Source organism: Haliaeetus albicilla, chromosome Z, assembly GCF_947461875.1.
Source record: "Haliaeetus albicilla chromosome Z, bHalAlb1.1, whole genome shotgun sequence".
NCBI lineage: Eukaryota > Metazoa > Chordata > Aves > Accipitriformes > Accipitridae > Haliaeetus > Haliaeetus albicilla.
This window is the reverse complement of record NC_091516.1, coordinates 37,677,331-37,686,358: the sequence shown is the minus strand read 5'-3', so window position 1 is coordinate 37,686,358 and position 9,028 is coordinate 37,677,331. Positions and strand designations below refer to the sequence as shown.

At 48.0% G+C, this 9,028-nt stretch overlaps 1 protein-coding gene across 7 annotated transcripts in view; it reads left to right on the top strand.

Annotated features, from left to right (window-relative positions):
* Positions 1-1,017: 1,017 nt before the first annotated feature.
* CDC42SE2 (CDC42 small effector 2) overlaps positions 1,018-9,028 on the top strand; it is an 86,636-nt gene continuing 78,625 nt past the window's right edge. For 4 of the 7 annotated variants that reach the window (XM_069776791.1, XM_069776793.1, XM_069776786.1 and 1 more), the window contains exons 1-2: positions 1,018-1,315; positions 2,227-2,284. The gene's annotated coding sequence lies outside the window, so the exon portion shown is untranslated. Of the gene's footprint in view, positions 1,320-2,226; positions 2,285-9,028 lie in introns of all 7 variants that reach the window. The other 3 variants (XM_069776794.1, XM_069776787.1, XM_069776795.1) reach the window with 2 other exon arrangements.

Genomic DNA, 9,028 nt, shown 5'->3' with positions numbered 1-9,028 from the left:
GGCGGAGGATGGCAGCCTCTCCCTGCGTGGAGAACTGCAGCTCGGCAGCACCAAGGCGTCACTGGGTAGAGCTGCCGGCCGTACTTTGCCACCCAGCCAGGAACGCCTGAACTTGCACGTTTGTCATGTTTCACATTTGAGTCGTGCTTGCCACCTTTAGCTTTTTTCCCCCCTTTTTTCTTTTTAAAAGACAACATACACCCAGTGGAATGGAAAGAGCTCCCTTCAAGAGCAGCAGTGGTGCCACAGCTATTTTGAATCAGTAAATCACTTACGGGAGTGCCGAGCCATCACCTCTCAGCAAGGTCAGGTTCAGGTTGCTGTCACAGACTGAAGTGACTGCCGGGGGGGGGGCGGGACGGGGACGTAGGATGGGGAAGTTTACCAACGCGCAGAGGGGCTTGCTACCGTTGACAGCCAGGGACCTGAAGCCAGAGCCCCGTCTCTTTTCCTGGAGGTCTGACCCCAACCGCACCAGCCTTCGTGACCCGCCTCCCACACCTCTTCAAGGCCTCTGCAACGACAGCACCGAATTTCGGGCAGCCGGCTACCGAACGGTCAGCCACTTGCGCTACCTGCCCCGGGGCGTGCCATCTCCTCACGGAGGGAAGGCAGAAAACGCACCTGAGGAGGGGTGAGATGACCCCGCCGGCTTCGGAGGAGTCTGGAGGCGCTGGCTTCGCCCGCCTCCGGACAGGGAGAGCCCATCCCGGGGACCACACCGGCGCCAGCCCGGCCCCCGTGGCCCACTGGGGTTGCGCAATAAGGCCCGCCGTGGCTCCACGGTCGCCGCGCTCCGACCGCCTGACGGGAGCCGCCGCGCCCGGGCGATCGGAGCGGGGCGGGCAGGGGGCGCTGCGGCGCCGGGCCCTGACGGCGGTTTGAAAGCGCGGCGGCGGCGGCGCGGGCGGTACATCGATAGGGCTGACGGGCAGCGGCAGCCGTCCTCGCCGCCGCCCGGCCTCCTTTGTCCCTCCCCTCCCCGGCGCGCCCAGCCCAGCCGGCAGCGCGGAGCGGGCCGGCCTGGGGATTCCCTCCCCGCGCCGCCGAGGTCGCCATCTTCACCCCCTACCTCGCCTCGGACCCTGCCGGCCGGGCTCCCGGGAGCGCGGGGCGGGGGGGGGGGGGGCTGCGCCGCGCCCGCCAGCCCGCTGCATGTGACCGCCGGGCGGTAGCGGCCTCCTCCGCGGATCTCTTCTGCGTCCTCCTCCGCCCCCAGCGCGGCGGGGAGGGGGCGCGGGGCGCCCGGCAGCGGGGGACGGAGGTGCCGGGGCGCGGCGGGCAGACAAAGGAGCGGGCGCCGCCGTGGGCAGCGGTGAGTGGCGGGGGTGCGGGGGTCCCCGCCTATCGCCGCCCCTCTTCCCTGGCGCGCCCGCCGGGCAGGTACCTGCCGGCGAGCCCGGCTGCGCCGCGGACGCTCCCTTCCCCGGGGCGGGGGCGCCGGGGCTCGGGCTGCCGCCGCTGCCGGCGGGGGTGGGGGCTGCCCATCTGCCGCCGCCGCCGCCTGAGACCGCCGGTGTTTCCCGCACCGCCGACCCCGCGGCCGGGCAGTGGCGAGCGAGGAGCCCGGGGGCCTGGGCTGGGCCGGGCGGGGCGTTGTGGGGGGGAGCCTCCGGCCCCGCCGCCGCGGCAGCGGGCAGCAGGGAGCGGGCGGCGGGGCTGGCCAGTGCCGCGGGCGCGGCAGTGATGCTCGGCGGTAATCCCGCCTGACACTCCGTCAGAAAGGAGCAAGCAACGGATTTTTTTTTTTTTTTTTTTTTTTTTTGGTGGGCGATAAGAAAAGGTGAGCAGGGTTTGGGGGCTTTTTTATTGTTTGCCCCCCCTCCCTTGGCCAAGCGGGAGGGCAGGTGCTGCCGTGAGCAGGTGGGGGAGCGGCCGGGCAGCGGGGCCTGGGCTCGGCCTGTGCCGGGCACAGGGCGTGGTGGCGTGCCGGGGATGCCGCGGAGCCGCCCCCCCCCGGGCCGCCGCCACCCGTGTCCCTGACCGCCGTGGGGAGCCCCGGGCAGCGGCGTGAGGGGCGGAAGGCCGACCGGGGCGGGGGGTGGTGGTGGGCGCTGGGGTGTAGCAGCTATGACTCTGTTGTGCATCTGGAGAGGGAGAGTCGTACGTAACACGGAGGTTTGAAATGTGGCGCTTGTCGTCTGGGTTAAGCGTTTGGTTTTCAGGCAGTTATTCAATGTGTGTAACCTTGTGCTCTTACCAAAACTGTAAATCTTGCTTTCATAGGGCAGGGGAGCATAAGGTCCTGCGACTTGTAACTCTGATGTTGGATATGCATTAAACTGTAAGTCTTCTGATTTTGTTTTTGAAGTTGGATGGGTGAATGGAGTATTTATTTCACGTTTGTGTGAGAAAAACTTCAGAAGTAGTTTAAATGAAACCCTGAACAGACTTTTCCCACGCCCATTGCACGTATATGCCTCCTGGACTGCGATAATTGATTAAAAAATAGAAAAGTAAAGAATATCTGTAAAACCTGGGGGGAGGGGTTGCCTCAAGCTCTTTTTTAAGGGTTTTTTTTGGTGGTGGTTCTTACTTAATTCTCAAGGGCTGACAGTCACCTTTTAAGCTTAAATCAATGTATAGGGAACACCTGTAAGTGTAATACTAGTATGTTTCCTTTTATTTAACTGAAGTAACTGAGGTTCGGTGGTGCTTTTTTCTCTCTCATATGGATTGTTTAGTCAATTTCCTTAGGTAATCTGATTAATAATAGCTCAGTGAAGGTACAGATATGTTTCTCAAAGTTGTTTTTTATGTTGTTGAAATATAGATGCAATTTTGAAAGATGTAATAAAATACTAAATTTGTTTAGTAATTATTTTTTTGAAGGGAGAAAGGGACTATTGTAGATGTAATCATAGAAAGTGATCAGGCAAATGATTGCAACCACTAATGAACTAAGTAGCAGCTCAAGTAAGCAATGAGATAATTCACTGTATAAATTTTAGTATGTACATAAATTTAATTGTGTGTCAGTAGTTGCATCTGCTCTCTTAAATTTAATTTCTCCCATTAGCTGGAGTGAGGAACTAGAATCTGGATATAGCTGTCCAGATATCTAAAATGAGTTTGCTAAGGGGTAATACTTTCTGCATGCTTTCTGCTTTGAGTCAAGGCTGGTATCCTTTCCGCAGCAGAGAATCAGTTATTCTATGTTCATGAAGCTTCCTAGTGAATTTTCTGTGTATCTAGACCAAAGTTGTATAGATAGGAAATTACAGTGTACGGTCTATAAAACATTATAATGCCTTTGTACACCAGAGGAATGAAGAACTCTGAAACTGTTGTCCAGAAGTGTTACAGCTGTGTCATATGTTATCTTTGATTTAAGGGCTGTTTTGCTGAAAAGTAATTGACAATTTACTTACACTGTCACATAACCAGACAAAATAAATTGCTTTGAAGCTTGCTAGTAGTTCTGACCTTATGAGGGTGTCAGCAGTTCTGTGACTTGCAGTGGGGTGGTCTGTGGGAAGCCTTGTGGACATCGTGGCTTGTCACGATAGGGAAAAGACAGTTAGAAATGTTTTGAACATCCCATCATAGTTTCTGCTGTCCAAAAAATAAGTTGAGTTCATTTAGAAACAGGAAGGGAAGAAGGGAAGTTGAGTGTGCATTCCAAATGGCTTTCTAAATATTTTATTGTGACTTTTTTTAACCTAGATATCACAGCTTTCATTGCAGTGATAAAACATTAACCCTAAAGCAGTGTCGAGAAATCAGGTCATGTCCCATGGAATCAAGAAGTGTTAAACATCTCGTTTCATATTTTTCCCTAACAAGAAGTGCAGTTGACACTCTTTTACGTTTCTGGAAGAAGTAATGGTTTGTGGTGGTGAAATGATGTTAATCAGCAGTTGCTGGTATAATTCATTGTCCACTGGGGAGGAGTCTGTGTAACACCTGGTAACTTGAGCCAGCCTTTTGGAGCAAACTTGCACAAACCCTTTAGATATTTGTGCCAGACCTTTTGACCCTCAAAGGTGGGGTGTGAAGGGGTTTCTTTTCAGTTAGGATTTCTTGCTAGGATTACAATACACTATAAGAAAAACGCTTTTTCTTTACGCTATTGACATACGAATTACAAGGAAAACATATTTCATTCTGTGGTATATGACTGAGGTGGCAGTTACTTGGAGTTCAAGAAGTTTTTTCCAGCTATTAAGAATAGTGTTGAGACATTTGCTTTGCTTAATGTGATTTATAGACCAGCCTTCAGGCATGAAGCATAATGTGGAATTAAATTACTCAATACTGTAACAAAAAAAAAAAAGTTACAGTACTTCCTGGACGTTCCTCTCTTGCAGGTGGTTTTTTTTTTGTTTGTCTCATTTTTGGTGAACTTAGCTTGTTGTGGAGTGGCAAATTAATATGTAAGGTTAGCATACCATAGTGCTAAAGAAGGTCTCTTGCCAGTCTGTTTTGCAAACTCTGTCATGATTTGTGTTAGCTCTGTGTGCAGAAACCCACTGGGTTCTGGTCAGTGTCACTAAGTACTTGTATAGAATTAAAATATGACTAACTTTCACTTACTTTTAAGTAATACATTGACTATTCAACTAGCTTTCAGCAACTTAGTTGCAGCTCTTGATTACACTTGACAACCTGAGTCCAGGAACGGAACAGCAATTTATCATCAAATTTATTACTGCAACACATGTTTTTACTAGATATGGTTCTAGCAAATATCAAAGATTGTCACCTTACATAAACATGCATCTGAATGACACAGTTATCTTTGGTCGCCACCTTACCTCTGGGTATCTGTTTCTCACTGTATATCTCTGTGCGCTCAGATAGAGAAAAAGGGTGAAGACTTGTGTGGCCCTTCATAGAGCCTTGTTGTACCTTACTGTGTTGTACTCATTAAAATGTGTTTGCTAGTAACTACCGTATCTGTTTAATATTAGTCTTCTTGTGCATCCTAATCTTAATATTGGCCTGGAAAGCAAGTGACTGAGTTTTAAAAGAACTGGCGATGTTGTGAAAGTGCTAGTCACTGTTTTGATACCTTAAAAATCAGAGAAATGCTTTCTTATATATGCTGAAGGATGGTAGGGAATTGGCTGCTGTTTACTCCCCAAATGTAGCTGGTACATATATGCCTGTTTTCTAATGCAATGTTATCAGTTCTTACAGTATACTTAGTAGGGTTAACATAAGGGAGTTTTTTGAATATCATAGCTGTCTTGCTGTAATACTGTTGCATTAAAAGTACTGAAGCTAAGCGTACATGATGATGATTGCACAACTAAATGATTTTTTTTTTTTTTCCAGAACAAATTTTTTAATAGACTAAATGGAGATGTATTAGAAAAGCAGGGACATGGTGTTCCTTCCTGTAGCCAAGCCTGGGAGGAAAATAAAGGGGTGAGGGGGAGGAGGAATGCTTCCCTGAAGGATGCTGATCCTGAGATGGGTGGGTTGGATTCCTTTTTGTTTAAAAAATGTCAGTAAATCTGAAGGCTTTTGAGTATTCACGGTCACTTAAAAGTTTCAGGATATTTTGATGAAGCAAGTCTGTCTTGCATGATTAGTGAGTGTCTCTTGTTTTATTGCATGATCAGTGATGATGTCAAGAAATAATGACAAATTCAAGGAACAAGCAACCTGGAACAAATGAAGGTGGGTAAGAGAGCAATCAAACAGCTGCACTGAACATGTTGAAGCAGGGGCTTCATGTAAAGAGCAGATCGAAGAGGAGGTTTAGCAGTGGGAAAGCTGGCTGTTACTAACAAAGAGACTGTAGGAAGTTAGGCTGGTGTGTGTCCTATTGAGAAGGTCTGTTCTCAGTGCCTGTTACATAGCTGGATAACTCTGTCTGAGGACCCCTTTGGTCTCTTTCTAGTTCAATTTTTTGTGTGTGGTTATAAGTGGATGTGTGAGATGAAACTACTAGTCCAAGGGTAATTACTGTCCCAAGAAGAACAGAAGATTTCTCTTGATTGCTTCTCCTCAACTCCAAGAGGAAGAGGAGCTCTCTTGCCTGTAATGAAGGCACAGTTAATTAGCGGAGACCTAATTCAGAGCACTCTTCCATCTTCTTTGTCAGCGTCACATTAACAGAAGGGTTTAGGAGGGAGGTGTAAAGAGGAAGACATAAGGTGTCAATGCGATCATCAGCAGGTTTTGCAGGCTTCTTCCTGGACACATGACTATACTATATTAACTTCCTCCTCTGATTTAGATAGCTTTCTGTCCAATCACATTGGTAATATTTGTCATGAGATGTCAGAGGGAGAACTGATACCTTCTCTCTGCATGTGCAGTAGTGCGTCAGAGTGGTACATGGGAGAAAGCAAGCTGCTGACAGTTGCATTGCCTGAAGAGCTAGGAACTGTTCAGCTTGCTTCAAAGTTATGGTTAAGGCATATTCAACAAACAACTGAAATGGATCTCTGTGCGTTGTGTTCAGTGGATGGCGTGCTTATTTGCCTGATGTTGAAAGTATGGATCACGGTATAGGCCAACATCTAGTAATGTCGAAGATCTATTGGATTGCAGTTACCTGAGCACTTGGTCTGATACTGTGGTTATTAGAAAACTGTCAGCTCAGTCCTTCACTGGACAGAGTTTGAATCCTCTCCGCACCATAAATTGTAGCAGAAGTGTCATGATGAGTGTTGTTTGCACTGTATAAACCATTGCCTCTACATTGGGGGAGAGGTGCTGGAGGGGAAATTGCAATTCATCTTTAGCATAGTAAAGGAGAAACTTTCATCTAAACAATAAGGGGCTCCTAACACTGGGAGAAGATTACGCACAGTGATGACCACTCCAATAATTTTTCACAGCAAAACTGTTACAGTACTTACAGTTGCACTTCAGGCAAGCAAGGATAAAATATTGTAAGTATCTCTAACCATTTAGGCTAAAACAGAGCTATTTGTTTTATCTGTATATAAATCACAGTGCAAGGGCAAAATAATGCATGAATCAAATAATGGATTACAGACTGTTATTGTTTGCTGGGTATTTTGGGCTCTTGTGCTTTTTTTACAAATTACTGTACAACTCAACATGTTTTTTTCTGACTGTACATGTCTTGAACTTTATCAGTTACTGCACAGAGTTCAGAAATGTTTTCTTAGGAAAACTTTCTTTCCACAGAATAGAAAGTGTGTTGTCACCAAAGCCTTCCCAGTCAAAATCCTAATTGTCCACATAGAAAAAATAAGTGTGTGTATTGGGTTTGTGTGGCAAGGTTTTGGTAGCGGGGCAGGGGGATGGTTACAGGGTGGCTTCTGTGAGAAGCTGCTAGAAGCTTCCCCTATGTCCAACAGAGCCAATACCAGCCAGCTCTAAGACGGACCCGCTGCTGGCCAAGGCCGAGCCCATCAGCCATAGTGGTAGCGCCTCTGGGATAACAGATTTAAGAAGGAAAAAAAAGTTGCAGGGGGCACAGAAATGGCAGCCAGAGAGAGGAGTGAGAACATGTAAGAGAAACAGCCCTGCAGACAGCAAGGTCAGTGAAGAAGGAGGGGGAGGAGGTGCTCCAGGCTCTGGAGCAGAGATTCCCCTGCAGCCCATAGGGAAGACCATGGTGAGGCAGGCTGTCCCCCTGCAGCCCAGGGAGGTCCACGGTGGAGCAGATATCCACCTGTAGCCTGTGGAGGACCCCACGCCGGAGCAGGAGGATGCCCGAAGGAGGCTGTGACCCTGTGGGAAGCCCACACTGGAGCAGGCTCCTGGCAGGACCTGTGGAGAGAGAGGAACCCACCCTGGAGCAGGTTTTCTGGCAGGATTTGTGACCCCACAGGGGGCCCATGCTGGAGCAGTCTGTGCCTGAAGGACTGCAACCTGTGGGAGGGACCCATGCTGGAGCAGTTTGTGAAGAACTGCAGCCCGTGGGAAGGACCCACGTTGGAGAAGTTCATGCAGAACTGTCTCCCGTGGGAGGGACCCCACGCTGGAGCAGGGGAAGAACGTGAAGAGTCCTGCCCCTGAGGTGGAAGGAGCAGCAAAGACAATGTGTGATGAACTGACTGCAACCCCCATTCCCCATCGCCGTGCACTGCTGATGGGGTAGGTAGAGAATCCGGGAGTGAAGTTGTGCCTGGTGAAGAAGGGAGGGGTGTTTTGAGATTTGGTTTTATTTCTCGTTACCCTACTCTGGTTGATTGTTAATAAATTGAGTTAATTTTCCCCAAGTTGAGTCTGTTTTGCCCATGACAGTAATTGGTGAGTGATCTCTTCTGTCCTTATTTTGACCCATGAGCCCTTTGTTATATTTTCTCTCCCCTGGCCAGCTGAGGAGGGGGGAGTGATAGAACGGCTTTGGTGGGCACCTGGCGTCCAGCCAGGGTTAACCCACCAGTGTGTCTGTCTTTTGAATGAAGTTGGTGATTTCTGTTTTAAAGTTGGTGCCTTCTTCATCATAAAGTACAGGCTTATCTTTGTGGGGGCTTGGTATGCTTTTCCCTCACTTTCTTTTTGGAAGAGGATCTTCTGTCATCTTTCTTGCACTGACCCACTGAATTTGGAGACTGTTTAAATCTTGTGCAAAAATAGGACTTTCATAAATTGCAGTTGGCTTCCTCGTCAAAACAGTCATACTAGTAACTATTGAAATTTTACATGCAGAAAGTTCTTTGTTACGTTTATTGGTTGCTTTTATCTTATGGCTTATGTTCAATAACTCTTGTGCTGACTGATAACATCTCTTTTAATTGGCCCGATGTGATGCAGCTATTCTCATCAAACACTATTTGCTAAAGGAATTCCACCTACTCCTTTAAAGCTTCCTGTGAACAATTTTTCATTTGAGATCAACTACCTATTTCCCCTCTTAACACTTAAGTGAATGGTATCTTGCCCTGATTTTCTGTACTGAAATCCTTTTCTAATAAGCTGAGTTTTATAAGGGTTGTTCTGCCTTAAGATAATAAAAATAAATCAAAGTTGATGTAAGAAAGTAGTTTGAAGTTAAGAGTAGTCCTGTTCACCTGAACTGTATAAACAGATTTTGAGATACAACAGAAACTTTTTTTCTGGCCAAAAGTATGTGTAAGTATTGCAGAAGCAG